The sequence below is a fragment of the Alexandromys fortis genome, unplaced genomic scaffold (genome assembly GCF_014885135.2).
Source record: "Alexandromys fortis isolate MF-2015 unplaced genomic scaffold, M_Fortis_MF-2015_v1.1 scaffold_102, whole genome shotgun sequence".
In the NCBI taxonomy this organism is placed as follows: Eukaryota; Metazoa; Chordata; class Mammalia; order Rodentia; family Cricetidae; genus Alexandromys; species Alexandromys fortis.
The window spans coordinates 4,820,890-4,842,790 of NW_026067984.1; the positions used below are offsets into that span (position 1 = coordinate 4,820,890).

General features: G+C 42.2%; 1 protein-coding gene across 10 annotated transcripts in view; it reads left to right on the forward strand.

Moving 5' to 3' along the window:
* Fbxw7 (F-box and WD repeat domain containing 7) overlaps positions 1-21,901 on the forward strand; it is a 134,452-nt gene that overhangs the window by 3,090 nt on the left and 109,461 nt on the right. For 3 of the 10 annotated variants that reach the window (XM_050158768.1, XM_050158773.1, XM_050158769.1), the window contains 2 exons: positions 291-381; positions 8,682-8,777. The exons of 4 other annotated variants lie outside the window; for them this stretch is intronic. The gene's annotated coding sequence lies outside the window, so the exon portion shown is untranslated. The remainder of the gene's footprint in view (positions 1-290; positions 382-8,681; positions 8,778-21,901) is intronic. 3 more of the 10 variants (XM_050158767.1, XM_050158771.1, XM_050158776.1) reach the window with 1 other exon arrangement.

Here is a 21,901-nt window from a genome sequence, read left to right on the forward strand (position 1 = left end):
TTTTCCCCCCCCCCCCCCCCCCCCCCGGTTTCTCTGTGTAGTCCCAACTGTCCTTTGCCTCCTTAGGTGATCTCGGGATGAAAAGCGTGCACCACCACAGCTCAGCCTGGTCTTCATAAGTGGGGATGTGCAGCTTGTGTCCATACGGTGGAGGGATATCCTGTGTTGGCACGGGAGTGTTAGGGGTACTTCAGAATGTTCAGGCATCTTTATGGTTACTGTTTGATGTTGGCTCTGGCAAGGATAAAAGAGAGGGAATAGAAACACATAATCATCTTTCTGTTCTTTAGTTTGAATTCAGTGCCTTCCAAAGCTACTTTGGCTTCTTAAGAGAATGTCCAGTTGGCAGAAATCCAGGAATCGATACTTTTAAGCAAGGAGGTATGTCTACCCTGATGTTGGGGTGAGGAGACAGGGATTGGGAATATCTGCTATATAGTTTGTTATTTTTTATAATTTCCCCATTTCTTACATGGCAAAGATATGCTTACGTGTTCTTAAAAGGCAACCAACCGTTTAGCATTAACATGATTTACTAATATGGTGGGACTCCATTGTGGGGAATGGCGACATCTATATTCTTTGTTGTGGCAGTTTTGCTATTAATAAGAGAACCTTGAGGGTTTGTATCTGTGTGTGTCTTAGCACCACAGGGCTCCAGAGTGTGTGTGGCTTAGCAGCAGCTCATTTAAATATACTTTGAAGATGATTCTTGGAGAAGGCCATTGGGACATAAGGAGGGGTTGGCAACCTTTCTGTGTGGGTCAGCATACTCTGTCACACCTTGTAGCGCTGTGCCCGCAATGGAAAAGCAGCTGTAGATGATAATGGACTGAGCTATAACTGCTCCAATGGGATCTCATGCATAAAAACAAGAAGTTGATGGGGTTGGGTCTGTGGGCTGAAGTCTGTAATCCCCTGGCAGAGGACAGCTAAATCTACCAGCATGTAAAGTGAGCTACATTTAAACTAGGAAGCCAGACTGGCCGTTTTACATGGATTCTGTTTTCCAGACGATGTGATCCTCTGGGCTGCTTTGGAATGATTTGCCTTCGTAGTGCTGAGAAGTATGGACTAAGAAGCAGGCACGATTCTATCTAAATGGATCTAAAAAGACGAGAACCATGTTTAAAGATGCCATAATGGACATCTTAGTCGCTTTTTTATTTCTGTGACAAAGCTTCATGACCCAGGCAAAACACACACACACACACACACACAGCATTTAATTTTGCTTACAGTTTCAGAGGGTGCATTTGTGACCATGGTGGGTGAGCATGGCAGCAGGCAGGCAATGACACTGGAGAAATACGAGAGCTCAGGTATGACCCACAAGCACGAAAGAAACTCAAAGTCCACCCAGTGATAAACTTTCAACAAGGCCACACCTCCTGGTCTTTCCAAAATAGTTTTTACCAACTGGAGACCAGTCATTCAAATATGAGCCTAGGGGTCGTTCTCGTTCAGTTCTCCACAGCTGACACAGAGGAAATACCCGTTTTGTATTATGGCTAATAAGTCCCCCCCTTATTTGTGATTTGAACTCGGAAGCATGATGCATGCTAATCAGGCATTCTACCACTGAGCTACATCCCCCAGTGGTAGAAGCTTACTTTTGAAAGGTTCTGAAAATAAATTGTAAAGCATTTGCTTTTAATGTGAAATGAAAAGCATTCAAATTGTTTTAAATCAGACAAAGATGTCAAGTCTGATTCTAAGAAATGTTAAGGTTTAATGCATCCACCTCTTGAAGTCATGATCTCATTAGTAAATCAGTATAAAGAATTTAGTCCAGACAGGCCATGGTGGTCCACACCTTTAGTTCCAGCACTCCAGACGCAGAAGCAGGCAGATCTCTATGAGTTCAAGCTCGCCTTGTCTGCAGAGTGATTTCCAGGACTGCCAGGGCTACACAGAAAGAAACCCTGTCTTGAAGAGCCAAAAAGGGGGAAAAATTTAGTTCAAAATTTTTTCCATTTTGTTTAAGTGTTGTTATATCGTAAATCACTTAAGTAATTGGAATGTATATTTTAAACAACATTGCTATCTTTAAGAGTAAATATATTGCAAATGTATTGTCTACAAAGGACTAGCTATTCACTTAGTGCAAGTTTTACTGTTACAGCTAATGTTTTCTGTTTGCTTGCTTGTTGTTTTGATTTTGATTTTTCCTAGGCAGGGTCTTGCTATGTAGCAGTATAGCTATGTAGGCTGTCCTGGAACTCACTCTGTTGACCAGGTTGGCCTCGGCACTCACAGAGATCCGCCTGCCTCTGCCTCTGGAGTAGAGTGCTGGGATTAAAGACGTGCATCACCACACCTGGCTACAACTAACATTAAAACACTGTTTCCTATGTCAGCAAACACTGATACCTGTGTTAGATGATAGTATATCTACCCGGTCTTACCAATTTTGTTTCCTGATATCTCTCTCTCTCTCTCTCTCTCTCTCTTTTGTACAATACAGTACAATTGTGATTCACTTACTGTGGTGACCCCTCTGTATCATAGAAACACTGCAGATATCAGAACCTGGGGATGTTTAAGCCTCTTACATAAAAGAAATATTTAAAGGGCCCAGTGAGGTGGCTTGCCACCGTGCCTGAGGACCTGAGTTTCTTCCCTAGAACCAACATGAGTCTCAAAACTTGTCCTCTGACTTCCACAATATGCAGTGTTATGTGTGCCTCCCATAAATATGATAAAAAGTATTTACATATAATATGTATCATAAAATACATTACATATTCTATATATGTATCTTCCTGAGTACTTTAAAATTAGCCTCTAGATTATTTGTAATATATAATACAATATAAACAGTTAACAGTTGCTATACTATATAATGTAGGGGACTACAATAAAAAGTCTACAAATTTACTAAATTCTTTTTTTCCTGGATAGTTTCCATTTGTGGTTGGTTTAATCTGCAGATTAACAGAGTGTGAACTGTTCATTCTGTATGTGTAATTGATATTTTGATTTCTCTTTTTCTCTTTGAATGAAAAAGCATGTAGTTTGACAATTTTAGTTTTTTTGAGAGGGTCACTGTAAAGTACGCTTAGTATTTTTTTTTCTTTTGTGTGTGTGTGTGTGTGTGTTTGAGACAGTCACCCTTGCTATAATCCATTCTGGTTTTAAATTTGAGATGCTATTGCCTCAGCTTCTGGGGTGCTGCGTTTATAGGTATCTACAACTATGCCTGGATTTGTTTTATCTTTTAAAAGTCTTACATTAAACATTTGGCCTTTTAAAGTGATTTTATCAATGGATGGGCGGCAAAGTTAAAAGCCATAGGCTTTCCTCTCATGTCTGCAAGGATTTCAAATAGATATTTTACTTTGGCAATACTTAGTAGACCAGGTGAACTTTTTGGTGTGTGTTCATTAGCTTTGCAAATGGATGAGTAAATTTGTTTTTAAATAGTGAACTCTTGCTATAATATCTTTCTATTTTGAGACTTTAACCTTTTAGTATAAAACCATTCTGGAATAGACCTGAAAATATACAATCAGATTTTTGCTATTTTCCATGCTTCTTCACTGATAGTTTCTTATAATACCTTTCATATCATATTCAAATGGAGTATATTTCTTAAATGAATATGATGTTCATACATATTCTAGTAATTACATGTTTACATATAAATATACTTAAAATTATTCCTAAGATACTTTGAGATCATGAAATCCTTGAGAAACTATTGCGGTTCTCACTGAGCTCTGGGACAGTAGAAAGATTAATTTAAAAGAAAAATTTCCTAAAATGTTCTGTAAATTTCGTAAGTTTCTCTAACAGAGTGAGCTTAGCCAGGAAACACGAGAACCAGTGCTCTGTTGCGTGGTCTTCCCTGCAGCAGGTGGAAGCGCACAGATCTTACTGCTCGGCTGTCATCTGCTCTTCCCCGTCAGACCTACAGCACAGCTGTGCCTCAGTCAGGTTCTTGTTCCCTCTGCTACTGGAAATCTGGGTGCATCTGTCTACCTGGTATGTTGTGATAGATACCTTTTCCTATGCTATATGGCTGCTCTAATATTTGTAAATCTTAAAAGCTAAAATAAGGTTAACACCATTTCACCTTAGCCTTATCTCTGAGAGATCACCACTGAACACACTGTGTTTGCCTAGGGCTTTCACATCCCACAGTGCTTTTTTTTTTTTTTTTTTTTTTTAAGCCCTTCCTGTCAGCTTCCCAAGGACTGTCAGTGCTGGGAGTAGTGTGGGCCTGTGCCACCAGACTCCACTTGTCAGTACTGACAACACTGTAGGTGCCATTGCAAGGCCAGATGCTTGTTTGTTGGAAGAATGTATATATAGTTGGTTGATGTTTTAGGAGACTCTAAGGAGTGATAGAACTTGGCATGGTGTCCCAGGTCTCAGAATTTGCTTCACCAAAAGTACTGAGTTAATTTATAACTAACTACAACCAGTGGTTGAAAACATTCCTGGACCCAGCAGCAAGTTGCTAGCTCATGTCTCATTTGCCTGGGAATGCACATTCATACTTGGGGGCCGAAGGCCCAGTGAGATGGGGAGTGCGATTCTCAACTTCATGACTTTTGGACAGGCCACTTCTTCAGCACCGGCTCACTGGGGAAAGCACATTCTTCGTGGGGTTTGCTGTGATTAGAAGAGAATTGAGCTGGGCCTTTAATCCCAGCACTCTGAAGTCAGAGGCAGGTGGATCTTTGTGAGTTCGAGGCCAGCCTGGTCTTCAGAGTTAGTTACAGGACAACTAGGGCTGTTACACAGGAAAAACATGTCTGAGAGAGAGAGAGAGAGAGAGAGAGAGAGAGAGAGAGAGAGAGAGAGAGGGGTGTGGAGCTCATATTCACTGATGTTAATTTGCCAAGTTCCCTGTCTTTTAATGTGTGGCACGGTAGCAGGTCAGAATCAGGCATTGTTTTTGCTCAACATTTAAATGAGCCCTTGAGTTTGTAGTCTTGTTTCAAAAGCATCTAAAAACTAGAGAAATGACAACTACCTATAGACAAGAAAGATTTTTTTAAACAACACTGGACTTTCATTTCCAAAGACACTAGTACCGAATGGAACAGCTTTACTCTTTATTCTTAAATAATTAGTGTTTTTTTTTTTTTTTTTCTTTCTTGATAGTGATGATGTTTCAAGTTGCCCACTGAGAAATCCTGGAATGCAATTCAGTTATCAGGTCTTCTCACTCTTTACTTCCTGCCTTTTTAACTCTGGAAATAGAAAGCTTTGGGGACTTGCAAAGCTGAATAGATTTATCTGTATCAGTTACATTTCAAACTGAGATGGAAATATCTTTATTTAGTTGAACATATTATCAGTAGATACCTAATTTTACTTCTTGTTTTCATAAAGTGATTTATGTGTGTTTAACGTTCCTTAAATACAAGATAGCATTCAGAAATACTTTTTCTTCAAGTCTAGAAAAGTTGGTTTTATCAGCAAATAAGAAATAAATGCTTCTTAATGGTTTTAAAAGAAGATTTATATTATAATGTAATATAATTATTTATATTATTTTTAATTATGTGTATATATATTGGTGGATATGCCCACTTAGGTGCAGTTGCCCGGAGAGGCCAGAGGTATCACTTGATGTGGGTGCTGGGAACCAAACTGGGGTCTTCTGCAAGAGCAGTGTCTGCTCTTGACCTCAACCCATCTCTCTAATTCCTCCCATGTTTGTGTATTTGGAAGGTTTTTATGACTTGAGAGCCGTTTGGTCATGCTTTTAACTGTTTTATTTAACAGAATTATATATTTAAGTATTTAAGAACCCTCAGGCCGGGTAAAAGATGGAGACATTTCTTAGCAGTGATGATCTTGTTAGCTCTGGTCTTTTGTTTTATTTTCTCCTTTTTAGTCAAATTTCCTTTAGATTTTGTTGTAAATATAAAATTAGGTTAGTTTATCTGAAAGTTGATGTCTGATTAGATGGATGGCTAATTTAATGAAGATCTAATTTTTAAGATTTCCAGGATTTAGCTTTTTCTTGTTGGTAGCAATTGGAGTTAGGTCTCCAGCTTTCTTTCCATTTCAGTTATTTTCAAGAAGGACCTTAGACTTAAGGGGGGGGACCTGTCTCGATTTCTCTAAGAACTCATGTGTGCTCGGTGGCTCTTAGCTGTGACTCTGCTGGTAAGATTTTTAGAATGCTTACAGGGCGTGTGGGCCCTTCTCCCTGGATCTTACACAGGTGGGATTGTTTTCCTTGAGAAAGAGAAGATTTTAATTTACTGGGTTGAGAAATCTGGAGCAGGAAGCAGATAATTTGTTATGAGAGTCGTCCAGTAGGAGAGGAGAGGCGGAATGGACTGGGGAGGAGAGACCTCAGGGCAGATGAGGGAGGGCTGAGAAGCAGACTTGGGGAGTCTGTCTCCGGAAGTTTTGAGGTCAGTCTTAGTCAGAAGTTACACCCTTTGATTTCTTTGGGTCGTGGACTTGGGGTGTTACCAGTTGTTATCTGCTGCTCTCTGAAATGTCGATTAGAAGATTGATTTTTGTTCATGGTTTTTCAACATCTGGATTCTTAAAACCATTGAATTTCTAATCTGTATGCTTAATCATTGTGTTCCAGGGTGGGAAAGTTTCCACCATACCTGATAGGGGAAGGTCCAGACAAAGAGTCTGACCTCCACTGCCATCCTGGACGTGCTGTGTTATTCTCCAGCCCCACATAAGAGGAGGCCGGGAATCCTGTACGACTAAGTGAGGCAGACTTGGAGTAGATGGCCCAAGTTCCTGCTCTGCTACTTTGTGGTCTTGGGCAAGTTGTTTATTCAATGAGTTTCCTGTCAAACTGTGGTGATGATAATAGTACCCGGGGCTTCAGAGAGTAATCAGGACTGAGTGGCATTCTGCATGGACTCCTCTAGCACAGCGTCTGGCTCAGCTCGGGAAACGCTGGCTGCTGTAGTAATGCACAGTGCAGCAGTAAGCTATGTTTCTGTGCAGTTGCTCTCCTTTTGAAAGCTGATGTTGTTTGTGATCTTTGTTCTTGAATATGGTCCTATTTTGAATATTGTCTTTTCAGTAGAAGATACTTACTGAACATCTACTGTGCCAGGCATTGATCTAAGTGAACAGAGCATAAAAATATCTGCTTGCTTGAAACTTAACCTTTGGTTGGAGGAGGCAAGATATACACAATAGAGCAAAACAAATTAAGAATTGGGTTGGCGGACTTAGTGTGGTGGAAGCTGACATTAATCAGACCGCTTAGTGTTTCCCCATTTGTGTTGCTGCTCCTCAGTTGGGAGTACCCTGAGCACAACACAGTGAACACAGCGCACACATCGCACACCCTGAGCACAACACAGTGAACACAGCGCACACCCTGAGCACAACACAGTGAACACAGCGCACACACTGAGCACAGCGCACACCCTCAGCACAGCACACCCTGAGCACAACACAGTGAACACAGCGCACACCCTGAGCACAGCACACACAACGCACACCCTGAGCTTTTGAGGCAGCCTCAAGGTGTTCTCTTTGCCTCGATTTACCTCTTAAGCTGGGTAGCTCAGGCCTTTCCTTTTAATCTCCTTTATTTTATTGGTGTTTTTGCCTCTCCGCAGCTTCCCAGCTTTGCCTTTCATCTCTGTCATCCTCGAGACAGTTCACAGAAACCTCTTCTCATATACACTCCCTATTTAATGTGGCGCTTTCCCATTTTGTATTTCCTCCCTGTTCATTATCTTTAACTGAAATAGTTAGCTTGATTAGTCTCATTAAGTTTTTTCCTTATATCTTCAATTAAATTGTGAACCTTTTAAGGTTACAGACCACTTTTTCACTCTAAGCTGAGCTTCCTTGGGAGAAAAGGGTAGTACTTGCTGAGGGGTGGGTGCTGTGGATGTCTGAGAGACACAGTGGAGAAGAGCTTCACCAGTGGTGGTTTCGCTTTCCCTTACCCGCTCTGGCTGCTGCGGCTGTGACCTTAGTGCCGAAGGGCAGTTAGTTTATCCTCTGCTGGGTTTGGGAGGCTTTACAGTTGTACTTCCATCTTTATCAATACTTGCAGTTTTAGTCCTTTTATGTAAATGCTTAGCTTTTTATGTTCCTGTATGACTTTTAAAAGCTCCCATGAAAAATGTGATGGTGTAACTAGCAGCCCTCACAGAGCAGGAACTCAAGCCGCTGTCTGTGGGTGCAAACACAGGTGCTCACACTTAACTTTGGCAAGTTCTTTCAACTGTCTATTCAGTTTATCTGTGGTGGGGGAAATACACCGACCTCGCAGATATATGTTTTTAGGAAAAATGAGGATCACAGAGCGTATCTGGCATGTAGTAACTCATCTGTAACCGTGGAGGTGTTTCTGATGTTTACAGCTGTAAGAAGGGAGGAAGGAGGGGCAATGGTGGGGGTGGGGAATGGGGAAGACGAACTAATTAACTGCTGCTGTTGTAATGAATACTCTTCTAATGAATAGAAGCTGATATAAACAATATATAGGACGGGGCTCAAAGCAAGGGTTATCTGGTCTAAAATACCAATAATGCCAGTGTTGGGGACCTTGCTTAGTAATTAGGCCTCCACTCTCTCATTTGCATGTATGCTTTGTGTAAGATATTTTACCAGTAGAACTGGTTATTGATAAAGGTAAACTTGGATAGGACTTATTTAACATTTATTCTCTAAGACACAGGGAAATCAGTTGATAACACTTTTTTTTTTTTTTTAAGGTGAAAGAGCAGTTCCTTCAATTAATCCAAAAGTGCGTGTGCTCTTCCAGAACTGGGAAAACTTCCTTTCTAGCAGATTTACTGATTTTTCATGTGGTAAGCTGTTCATGTAAAAGTATATTGAGAACTGAGGGCTTGTGAGATACGAATGCCAGGGTGTGTATTCTGTGAGTGACACGTTCATTAAAAGGAAGTGCACACATCCAGGTGAAGAAAATCGTCTGCTGGGAACCTGGACCGTGTGTCCTCTCCTCTTGTTTCATCACTGACCAAGCCAAGGAGTTTTTAATGTAGGAACTTGCTTTCCTATCTGTCTTCTCTTTTTAATTTTTAATCATTGTTTACAATTAAATCTTGCTATTCCCTGTCATTTTAGGTTCTTTGCTTTTGTTCTATTTTCACCTCTGTGGACTCTTGGCCGGTAGCCTTTCTAGCACCGACCCTATCCATCTGCCTGCAGATTTCCCTTTACTGCCCTGGGAGACAGTTAAGCCCCGCCCTCCTGCAGTGGAATTGGAAGAACAGATTTTCCCTTGGACGTGGTATTGCTTGTTACTATCTGGTGAAAATCAAGAAACTAGTCACATCTTTTGTTTGTCATTCATATGCTTTTTACCACTTGTATACGAAAGACTGGCTGTGTTTCCAGGTATACAAACTATGGAAACTTTACAGTTGCTTGCACATGTACATGTGTGTGTGCAGCTGTCCCTCAGCATTGGTCCCAGAACCCCCCAGACAGCTTATAAGCAGCTGCATCACCTTGACTATTTGTCTCCAACTATCTAGTAATACTAGATAGTTATTACTACTGCTAGCTAATCCAATACAAAGGGGATGTAAACAATTGTTAAACCCTGTGTTCAGGAAAAGGAAAATGTGTGTACTCAGTTACACAAAACAGTTTTTCTTTGTGTGTGTCTATGCTTGTGCATTTGCACATAGCTGTGTGTATGTTTTGGGGGGAGATCAGAGGATGACATCTAGTATGTCTTACTGTGTTCTTTACCTGACTTTTTGAGGCAAGTCTGCCCCTGAACCTGGAACTCACCAGCGGTGATAGTCCGGCGGCCACTGTGTTCTAGGGATCCTTAGCCTTCTTCCTGGTGTCTGAACTCAGGTCTTCATACTTGCATGGCCAGCTGTTTACTATTGAGCATTCCTCAGCTCCAACATCACTTTCTGCATTTTTATTTCTGTCTCTCATGTTTTGATCTTGAGTTCAGCTGAGGATGTTGCATCTGTGGATATGGAGCTCACAGGTTCAGAAGGCAGACTGGACGGACACCTGCTATTCCTCTGCCTGGAGGCTTCTTTCTTCTTTTGGGACCCCACTTAAATATCGTCCGAGGAAACATGCCTTGATTATTGATTATTGTTAAGTAGAGTTAGTTATTTTTTACTTTCAGTGTCTGATGTGATTTTCTGTTTTTCTCTTTACTTTCTTTGAAGGTAGAGGCCATGTCTTATTTACTTTGTGTAGTGAATCTCTTCTCCCTCAAATTCTTTAACATTCCTGCTGCATGGTTGTGGTGTATGGTATATGAACAAAGACTGGAAGAGAACAAAACAAGAGATGTTTTCAGCAGTCTCTAACCTGTAAGCTTTGTTGTTATGTGTAAACTCGGGTGCTTAGTATGCATCTCAGAGGTAGTCTGCAAATTTTTAGGGAGTGAATTAGAAGCAAATTTTATATTCTTGTTTAATTTACACCTATGTGTGTGTATGTGTGTCTGTGTATGCAACGTGTATACAAGTGCCTGTGAAGGCCAGAAGAGGGCATCCAGTCCTATGGAACTGGAGTTAACAGATGGTTGTGAACCATCCAACATAGGTACTGGGAACTGAACTGGGACCTCTGCAAGAGCAGCCAGCACTTTTAACCACTGAGCCATCTCTACAGCCCAAGAAACAAGTTTTCATAGTTAATAGTTTCGATGTACTTTCTTCCTCCCTCATTTCTCAGGAACATCTGGAGCTAAAACAGCTTTGCACAGCTGGGAGAGCCGCGCTTCACGCTGGCCTCTCCTGATTCAGGGTACGGTTCTGATACAACACAGGCATCCTGAAGTTTTCCTTAAGCTTGTTTGCCTTTGACTAAAAGATTTATATTCAGCCCTGGGTATAGATATTTAAAATATATATATATATATACAAATTAAATCATTTACTGGCAGTAAATAAACTTTAAAGCAATTCTTTGGTTATATCATTATTAAAGACAAAACAAATTTACATACTAATATAATAGAAATGCTTACTAATTTTTACATAAAGAATCGTAGTTGAATATTTGATCTACAGGGCATAGACATTTTCAGCATTTTCCAGAATTGATTGATATTTTGAGTCTATAATTGTTAGTGCTGAAAATGTTGCTTTGCTTGATTGTGTAGTATAAGCGGCAGTAGTATGTTTAGGGCAATTTCGGAATTTGTTGGAAATTTTGTTCTAATTTTAAGCCAAAATTCACTGAATAATTTTTTGAACTGAAACTTGAGTGAGCAATTTGTTTTTCAAAGCAAACATTCTAATACAATATAATGAACAGATACACTAATTTGTTACTTGCATTCTGAGAAATACTGGTAGGGATATATTAAAAGTCTTTGTTTTCCATAATTAAATCATTGTGTTTTTGTAAGGGCAAGAAACTTTTTATGGACAGTAAAAACACCGCATGTCACAGTGATCTCAGATCTGACCTAACACATTTTAGGCAGTGTGGGCTTGTGCTGCATGGCATGGTATGGCGTGGCGTGCACAGTGCACAGTGCTTGCGTGTTCAGAGCCAACACTTGGGTGAAGTCACCTGGTACAGTGGGCACACGCTCCTCAGTCATTCTGCATCTGATTTTAAATCAACTTTCAGACAGTGCATGTTCAGAAACTTACCATTGCCAAATTTCTCATGACCTCCACACTGAGCTATGTGACCCTGATGAGATAATGACCCACAGTTTAAGAAATGTTGATCTAAAAAGGGCTGCAAGATGATTTTGATTGATTGCTTTCTTTATTCGCGGTGTTGTGTTTGAACATTGTCTGGTTAGTCTTATATTACTTGAGAGCTGTGATTAAATAATAATGCTAAATAAAACTTAGAGCAAAACCTAATGAATATGTATTTTCAGTTATTGCCCATAGCTGAGGCATCTGAGACTTGGAAGAAGGCAGAGCTCAGTTGGAAGTGAGGAAGTTGCCACTATGCCCCTTTTTCTTTTAGCGATTGATTTTAGCCTCAGACTTGCCCAAGGTGTTTAGAGATAATTAGCTAGAAGAGAGGATTGTGTGACTTAGGAGACAAGCATATAGATGTGGTATTGTGATAAGTGTCATCATGGCCATCGTTAGTCCTTAGGGAGTGTTTGCTGTGTGTCCATCCTTGTCTGAAGACTTCACGTTCACTATTTATAGTTTATCTCTCACGTTGTCACGTGTTCTAGAGGAAGCGGATTGAGAGAATTGAACAGATCACGAAACTGTGTTACCTGGTCCGTTGTACTATCATAGGAGAAGTAATTGTAGGATTTCATTCTGTCAAAGAGCAATGGGAGGCTCATAGAAAAGCCGTTCCCAGGTATGTGTCCCTTTTCAAACTGTGAAATTTAAGCTGTGTTTGAATGGCTTTACATAGCCGTGGTTCTCAGTCACTTTTAGACCAGGTGTCGAGACTTTGCCCTTCACTTGTTCATCGAGGTGGACAGGGCTTTGGGTGCCCCGCCTACCACTGCCAAAATGGGGGTGGAGCGAAGGGGCTTTTGTCAGTTTTATACTCAGTAATTTTTAAAGTTTTAATTAGCTAATTAGGGCAAGATTGCAGGTAGTCTGGGCTGACCTTGAACTCCTGGCCCTTCTGCCTCTCGCTGGCGTTCTCAGAGGAGGAGATTCGTTTACTGTTTGGAAATTATCATTGGACGTGTGTGAAACATAGCGGACATTGGAGAATTAATACTTGTCAATCTCTCGAGTATGTTACTAAGTAAGTGGTGTTGTGGAATATTTCCCTCATGTAATTTCTTTTTGGCCGTTTAAACAATGTCACTTTTTACTTGGTCTAGTCTAAGTACTTCTGATGTCTGTACTACTGTTTTTATATGTTTGAGATTTAAAAGTTTCACATTTTAATTTTATTACCTTACAGAGAGCTAAGCCTTGGCATTGGTTTTTAAATGTTTTATTTGTTTATTTATTTCAGTAGTGGAAATGAAACCCAGGGCCCTGTACTTTTTAAGACAGTAGTGTTGCATATGCTTAAACTTTGCCTATATGAGAATTTGAAACTCTGTGCTTTTGTAAAATTTTATCGGAGGTTACGTGTAAGAGTCGAGTCCTAGTTCAATCTTCCGTTAAAGATGAAAAAGTATTGAAATGGAAATGGGGGTGTGTGGAGAGATGACGCCACAGGCGTGCTTGTATGCAAGGCGCCTCCAGATGACCCGCTCATAACCTCCTGTAACTGGCTCCCCGGGCACCGATACTCATGTGCTCCTCTGCTCCCCCCTCCCCCCACGCACACACGCACACACATTTCTTCTTAAATAACTGAGTTCCCTGAAGTTCTTGGATTAGTTTTTCTACCATTTGCTGATTCTTGTACGGGTGGATGAGAACCCAAGAGTACTTCTCTTCCCTACCCTCTTCTTTCCCTTTCCCCTCTCTTTGTATTTCTCTCCTCCTTTCCCTCTCCCTCATCTGCTTAGGAAGGCAGATGAGTGCACACTAAGGCTATAGTCTTGTTTGTGCTCACAGTTGATGGAGGAAATGCAGCCTGACAAGTTACAAAAACTTTCTTACACTAGGGAAATTGAATTAGTCACGTATGGGGAGGTGATATTAGAGTTTGCTTTAGTGATGAAGATGGGCAGCATTAAAAGGAAATAAGCTGTATTTCCTCAAATCTGAGACATCACCTGCCTTTTAGTGCTGCATAAGCAGTGGTTCCAAACTCAGCAGCTGACAGCCTTCCTAGAAACCCGAGTCTGCTCAGCTGGTCCTCCTTCCTCAGCTGAGGAGTATCCTGCAGGCTGAGGGAAGTTCAGGAAGAGCCTGTTGCTCTTCCCACTGCAGTGACAGAGTACTCAACAAAACAGAGTACAGAAGACAGGATTTATTTTGGGGCATGATTTAAGAAGCGATAGAATCCATCATGGTGGGGGAGGCATGGCAGGGACTTGAGGTATCTGGTTGAACAGCATGAAGCCTTTGAAACTTCTTGAGTGGAGGGCTCTGCATGTCTGGGCCTGCCTGTTGATAGGGCAGACTGCTGCTGACCACTGTCACTGTGGAGGGGCTGTGGTGATGTCCTACATCGTGTGTAATCACTGACTCAGAAAGCAGCCTCAGCAATCCTTAAAGGAGTGCTCCCATCACTGTGAGAAGTTCAGATGGGGTTATATAACAGCATGCAACCACACGTCCCTCTGGAGGCCAGCAGAGGGTGCCCGGTCCCCGGGACTGGAAGGAACAGTGGCTGTGGCCTCCAGATGGGAGTGTCGGGAACTGAGCTCTGGTCCTGTGGAAGAGCATCAGTGCTCTGACCTGCAGAGTTCCTAGCCTCAGCATCCGACTTTGACTTCTCTGCCCCTGCTCTGTCTTCTATGCAGGAAGCAGTGATGCTCAGGCTCATCAGCCTCGTGTCGCCTTCCAAACCCTTCCTGTCGATTGTCACCGTGAGACTCTGAGTTGCCAGGACAGCTCCTCTGCAGTTCTGCTGCGTTTTGACAGGAGTTAGAAACGAGACTGCGCTGGTTCACGGGCTTTGTTTGCAGCGTTGGAGTGCAGGACTTTGTGCATGCAAGACACAGCCTCACCAGTGAGCCACATCCACCCCTTCAGACTCAGAAAAACACAACAAAGACTAAATTCCCACATGTCCCCTGTTTGATTCCTTCAGTGTTAACATCTTATGCGTTAGCGTGATCAAAACCGGGAAAATAGCGTTGATATAATACTGTTACCTCATCCAGGCCAGACTCACAGTGCTCTAGTAGCTTTCTGCTGTGTTTTCTTTGGGCCCAGATTTAACAATCGTTCGTGAGTCATATTGACTTGCTGCTCTATTAGCTACTTCTATTGTGTGATAAAACACCGTGACCAAGGCAGCTGGGAGAAGAAAGATTCTATTTGGTTTTACAGTTCCAGAGGCGTAAGGATTCCACCACTGTCATGGTGGGAGCCAGCATGGCAGTTGGCAGGCATGGCTGCTGGAGCTGGGAGCTGAGAGCTTCCATCATGACCTACAAGTGCAAGGTAGAATGGACCGGGTACATGTGAATTTTCTGTTTTCAGATTCCACCCCTTACCTACCCATACAATGCCACAAACTTGGGGATCCAGTGCGCTAATGCCTGAGACTATGGTAGACGTTTCATCCAGTCCACATCTCCCACGTGTCCTTAACTTTCTTCAGCCTGAAACAATTCCAAAATCCTTGCCTTTTATTATTATTAGACTTTTACTGGTCAGTAATCTTGTTGACTACCTCTAGTTTTTGTTTGCATGGTATGATACCCGTTTCAGTGATTGGCGATTGTCCTTGGGTGAGATTACTGTGGAGATTACCCGTATCATGCGTCTTATGGATGGCACAGAGGGTTGGTGTGCCATCTCTTGGAGCTGTCAGCACTGTTTGTCTGGTGAGGCTGATACGAGGCCTGCATACTAATTGCATGTAAACCTTGTGATTAAGTGTCCTATGGGGAAAGCACTTTGCAGTTGAGTTAATTACTGTATTCTCACCGTGCTTTAGTGTTGCCCAGTGTTGGTCTCTGTCTCCAGCCTCTCTCCTGTAGGGAACTGCTGTCTCTTCTGAGGGACAGACTGGTGCTTCGGTCATCCTAGATCTGGGATTCAGGAGCCTGTTGAGGGCGTCTCCATCACCGTTTGAGGACAGATGCAGCAGCAGCACACACTGTCCCAGGTGCATCACGTTCTTTCTTCTGCCCTGGGCCTGAAGTCGGCTGTCTCTCAGCAAGGAAGCTTGCTGTATTTTACTGTAGGATGAAATCCTTCCATTTTCCTCCCTGTTAATGTATTTAAGAATGTTTGTGCAGAGTGACTTTGGATGACTTGGACATGTGGCCCGTCTGTACAGACTCTAGTTTGTAGGCAATGTTGTCTTTGAGGGGCTTTGCTCCCCAGTACATTTAATCATGGAGGAGTTTTCTGCATGTGAACATTGCTTTACATGCTATTCCATGGGAATTATATCTTTCTTTGGTTTTGTTAAGTATTTGGTAACAAAAATTTAAGAAGCTCTTTCAAAAGTTTCTTTCTGATATAATATGGTATAGAAATGGTTAGGTCATTCATTTATTTATTATATTGTAATAGTTTCAGTTTTTCCTCAAGGGAAGTCTAGACTGTCTCTAGGTTCTCCTCGTTCACTTCCATGTCTTAGGTGTCATGTTTAACTCTCTAGAGTCTCTGTGTGGTTTGGTGTGGTGTGTGCTCTATGTGTGTGATGCTTGCACATGCGTATGTAGGTGTGCACGCCTGCGCATGGGCATGTGAAGGCCGGAGGAAGTCACTGGGAGTCTCCTTTGCCTCTCGCGCTCTCCTCCCGTGCTTCTTTCCTGAGCCGTGTCCCAGGTCTACAGAACACGTTAGGTGAGGCTTCACAGTGCCTGGAGTAGATTTCATTCCCCTGCTGCTTTGGTTTAAAGCAAGTGTTTGTTCTCAGTTGATTTCCTATCTCTGTGGTGAGCTGCAGCTTGACGTGTGCAGTGTCTGGACAGGTGGAGAGGAGAGGGACGCCCTGGAGCGCGGTTCCTAAGCTTGCTGCTCCCAGGGTGTGTTCTGCCCTGGACTGGGCGTCAGGACCCCCGGGCTATTCTCATCCATTTATCCCAGCTTTGTCTCTAAGCTCTGGTTTCCTGTGATTCTGAGTGTGCCCACTGCCCTGGCAGCATCAGCCTCAGTTCAGAGTGGGTGCAGACAGACAGACCCCAGCCAGAGAGCGGGTCCTTTGCTTGCTCCCCAGGTGATCTTGATGAATAGAGAAGTTGGAGAAGCTGTTGCTCCTGGTGTCTGCTTCAGATTATGCAAATTGGGGGCAGGTACCACCAACTCTTACCTTTCAGTGTTAGTCAAGTGCTCTTCAACTGTATCTTGTCATATTTGCGACTGAGTTGTTTAACGATTCCAATTAAACATTTGTGTGTGAATTTATGTTAGAAAAAGGATGGAATCTTGATTATTGATTGTGTTAGGGAAACTTCAACCTTGATGTCTGAGATAACCAGGTCATGTTAAACTCTCATTTCTGGATTTTTCAGTTCAGCGTGTCCATCTTCAGTGAGAAAACAAACACTGCTTTCTTCCTTGTTGAATATCAGACAACGTTATGTTTTTCATTAGCGTTAACTGTGGAGTTAGTTTTTGTGGAATTCTTACACAGCTCAACCAGTGAGCAAAAAGCACAGATCTTTAAATGACTCTGTATTACCTTCGTTCCCACAGACTGGCTAGATTGGCCTGGACTTACCGGACTTATGAACTCTACCCATGACCTTTCCTAGTTGCCTCAGAAGACTGAGCACAGGCATTCCCAGTGTGTGTCACGGGGGAACAATCAGCAAGACATTGGTTTCTGCTTGTATATTCCTCGCATAGCTGGAGCAGTTGGTTTGATACAGCTTATTTTTAGTACCCATCTCATATTTTTGAGATATGTGAGATATTAGTAAGGTCCATGTCATTGTTAATAATTATTACTTGGTTTTGCTGATCAGCTCGGGTTGGCATCCAGCTCACAGTCCTCCTACTTGAGCCTGTTGCGTGCTGGGATCACTGTTGTGTGCTACCACAGCAGGCTCGGCACCATGACAGTATTTCTTTTTACTTGGAAACTCTTTAGAATTTGTCTGATTGGCAGGCTCCCTAGTGATTTCACTCATTTAAAACTGAAAGTAATTTTTCAGGCTTGGATTTATTGGTTTTTGGTGTTGTCACAAAGGTCTTTCATGCCTTGGGTGGCTGTTGAGTAGCTGAGAGTGACCTTGACCTTGGGCCTTTTTTTTTTTTTTTTTTTTTGAGCAGAGATTGTAGGCTTGCTCCCTGGTTTAACCGTGCTAGGGATCAGCCTGAGCAGGTGTTCTACCAATACCATTCGTACCACATCTACATCTCCACTGTATCACTTCCTTTTTCATCCATTGATTTAAGAATATAAATGGTTAAATTGAATGCAGAAGATAGTAAAATGATTCAAATAAAAATTAAAAGGCATTTGAATTTAGTTACCACTTGTGATTTATTTATGTAGGCATCCTCACATTCTGTATTATTTGTTAAAATCTTTTAAAATACATTATACTTTATATTTACACTATACTTTATATTGAAAATTGAAAAAATTTACTCCAGCTGAAACAGTTAATAGTCACTGACAAGACCAGTATTATTTTTATGTATAATTTTGAAAAGGCTTATGTCATAGGAGTAATAAGTACCAGGGGGACTTTTTAATCAAGAGCCTTAAAGAGCTGCTTAGTACTATAATTTTCTTTGTAGTATGCCTCATTGCCATGAAGGATTAAAAGAAAATTCAAACATTGCTCATGGTGAAAATCACTCATGCACACACACTTGTGCACATGCTTTAAAAGACCGTAATCAAGCCAAACCAGGAGCAGAGCTCATTCACCAGCTCCTTCACAAGTAAACACTGTTGTCTGTGTGCTTGTGGAGGTCTCAAGTTCAGAAACTTGTTTAGGTTACACATAAAGTTCTAGTCGACCTGTGTTATGGGAAGATTGTTAATAGATCTCCATGTTCACTAGTTCGAGTTTGGTTGTTTTTTAAGCTTGCTCCTCCTGTGATGTGCTTTTAAAGCTAGAGGAGGAGCATCTCAGGTGGTCACAGCCTCAGCCGTTCGTCCTCCTTGCTCTGCGGCTTTCCTTTGACCAAGCCTGGCAGTGAGTTCCTCATGTCTGATGACCTGGTCTGATGTCTGCCGGTGCTTATCCTGGTCATCCTTGTGGTCTGCACACTCGTGCTAATCTGCACATACATGGTGCTGCCTAGGGATTTGCTTTAAAGTCAGAGGAGTACGCCCATGAGAAAAGAAGAGGCACTTGAAACCTGCTAGCTTTTCTTTTGAGAGAATTTGTTCAGTAGTTTGTATTTTTTTTATTTTTTTTTATTTTCAAGTTTTCGAGACAGGGTTTCCTCCATAGCTTTTGGTTCCTGTCCTGGAACTAGCTCTCTTAGACCAGGCTGGCCTTGAACTCACAGAGATCTGCCTGCCTCTGCCTCCCGAGTGCTGGGGTTAAAGGCATGCGCCATCACCCACCTGGCTCCAGTAGTTTGTTTCTGTAGTGTGTTTTCTGACAGTAATTTTAGGATCACTGGTCCTGAAGTGAGTCCTGAGATTAAACTGCAGGAAGATCATATACTGTTCATTAGAGCCTGAAGGCTCCCTGTGCACGTTAGTGTGCTGAGGGTTCTGAGACCTCTCTTGACAATGCTTACTCAAGCTTGCTTGTTCCTTCTGTGTTTCTTAAATGTGTTGGACAATGGAATTCTTTCTTCCAAACTTGTCTGTCCTGTGATAAATGCTGCCCTCTAGAGGTATGAATTGGCTGGCTCTTCAATTTGAGAATAATACTTAGGAGTGTACTAAGCAGCATTTAAAACACCAAGTACATAGTAACAAAACAACCTACTAGAAAAATATTGTCTAATCTGATTTTAAGAAAATGTATGTTCTAAAGTTGGGTATATTGTATTTATTGTCAATCATGTTTTTAATGCAGTCTTTTTTTGGACAGTGCTCAGGATGGAATCTAGGGCCTTGTGTGTGCTAGGTGGGTCTTCTACCACTGTGCTACACATGCACCGAATACATTCTTTTAATAGAAGAAATTATTGTTACTGTTTAATTTTATTCTATTTTAATTTTGTGAACATGTAATTAGAGTGCAGAGAATGCCTTGCAAGAGTTGGTTCTTTCCTTTTCCTGGATATCAAATTCAGGTGATCAGGCTTGTCAGCAAGTACCTTGACCTGCTGAGCCACCTTGTTCGCTCTGTATAGGGAATAGTTGTCACACAGTTGTCTATGAGTGTTAATTGGTGACAGAAGTTATCCTTGCCCATTCTCTGTGTGCTTGTGTGCTTCTCTTAAAGACAAACTTTAAACTCCCGATGAACCTCCTGCCTCATCTTCTCACACACAGCCTTGCCTACTTTATCGAAGACCTAGGACAACCTTGCTTATGAGCGTGACCAATCTTTCCCACAGTCCTTACATGTCCAGACCTATAACTGGAGCCGAGATTATATCATACTACACCCTAGTCTAGTCAGACTGGAAAGAAAACGATTGTGTAGTGTGCACTTCTTAGAACTTGTTAAGATAGCAAAAACTTTGTACTTATGTGTGAAATTATTTCTAAGAATGGGTGAGGAGGGGAGGAAAAAGAGAGGAGGGACAGAGACACACAGACAACATGCTTTTGCAGTTTTGCTGAATGAGATAATGCAGTGTACTTATAAAGATTCTGGACTCATTATTTTAGCTCAGACAGCCCTGATTGTTTATTCTGCTCTTGGAATTGCCTTACACTACCTGAAAATCATGATACATGTGGAGGAAGTGAAGGAGTTCAAACAGGCTTGATGGGGTCCAGTTATCAATGTGGCCATTCAGCCGTCGTTCTGATTTTCTCTCTAGAATTCTCTACTAAAGATCCTGAATATAGTGCATTTACCAAGGTGAAGAGAAAGCCTTGAGGGCGGTATTTCTTAAAACCCTGATTCCATTGAAACTGCCTTTCCCCTTTTGATGCCCGCCGATCCGTAAGAAAGATAGGCGTCATCCCCATAAGGAGGGATGACAGACAAGATGGTCAGAGGTACGCTGGCATTGAGGCTCCTTTGCGGTGGCTACAAAATGGTAGATTCCTAGGTCTCAAATGGGCGTCCCATTAGAACTGTTAAATTCTGCCTCAGCCCTACCCTGCAGGTGCCTGGGATTGGACCCAGGCCTTGTGCACGTGAGACAAGTGCCTCCTCCTCGACTAAGCGGCACAGAGGCCTGGCGAGATTCCTTTTTATATGCTTACGTGTTAACGCATTTTCCTTCATACTTTTCATTCCTACTCCCCTGTGCAACGTAGCTGTTGGTTATAGAAAAACACAGGAAATGGCTGTCACTTAGACTCACTGGTATTGGAGCTGGTCTAGCAGCTGATGGGACTGTGGTCTTCTCTTTCATCTGAGGAACAGGATTCATTTTATACAAGCCTTAGAAACTGTCATCTTGAGAATCGTGTTTGGAGTTTATTGTTAATAATTATTGTGCATGTTGATCATATTTTTGATTGTTTATTTCAGATGGCCTGCCTGGGTCATTTGCATGCTAGACTACAATCTGTAGAATTCAGTTTCCCAGGACCTCATATAATAGGATACAGGCATGTATGTGTTCTAGGCCTTGTGGGTCATATGCACCCATAAGATACAAATTCAAGAGAGAAATGAGAGGTCACAGCGCTTGCTTGGAAAGGCTACTCCCTGTGGGTATGGGGTGTGGATTTGAGGAGGCTGTAGTGGAGGAGGGAGCTCTGAGCCTGGTCCTGACTGACCTGTTGTGGTCCTGGCGTGCTGTCCTGGCAAGCTGCTGCTTTAGCTCTCTGAGGAGTCCTTTGACTCACGTAATATGCTTTCACAACTTCTTTTTGTGCAACTCAGATGCCTGGTTTTGTAGATTTTTCTTTTATGGCGAGAGTATTTGATCTTTCTAATACCTACAAATTGTCCAGCGCTTTCCTCCCGTCTTTCTTCCCCAGAGGCTTACATCTCTGCTGCTGGTTTTCTTGCGCAGTGTGTGCTTTGCTCCTTCAAATTGTTTTGGTGTTTTTGTCCTCCACCTAGTAGGTAGCTTTAGTTCCACTGTAGTTAGGAGACCTTTGTGAGCGACCCCAGCTGCCAGCTGGCTTCTCTTCTTCTGAATGCCAGCTGCAGCTGTTTTCTGCGTGCATCTGAGTGCCGCACTTAGCGACACTCTCCCTGTGAGCCGCTAACAGGCCTTTCTGTCTCTTGCAGTACCCACAGAACGCACCTCTTAGATTCAAGGGCACCTGAAGAACCACGGTGAGGCCAGACTGAGATAACAAACTAGTTATACTTGATTTACCTTCGCAGTCTGGCCTGGAGGCCCAATTTCCTGCTTCCTCACTGAGACTCAGACCTGCTCTCCTGCGTAGGTCACAG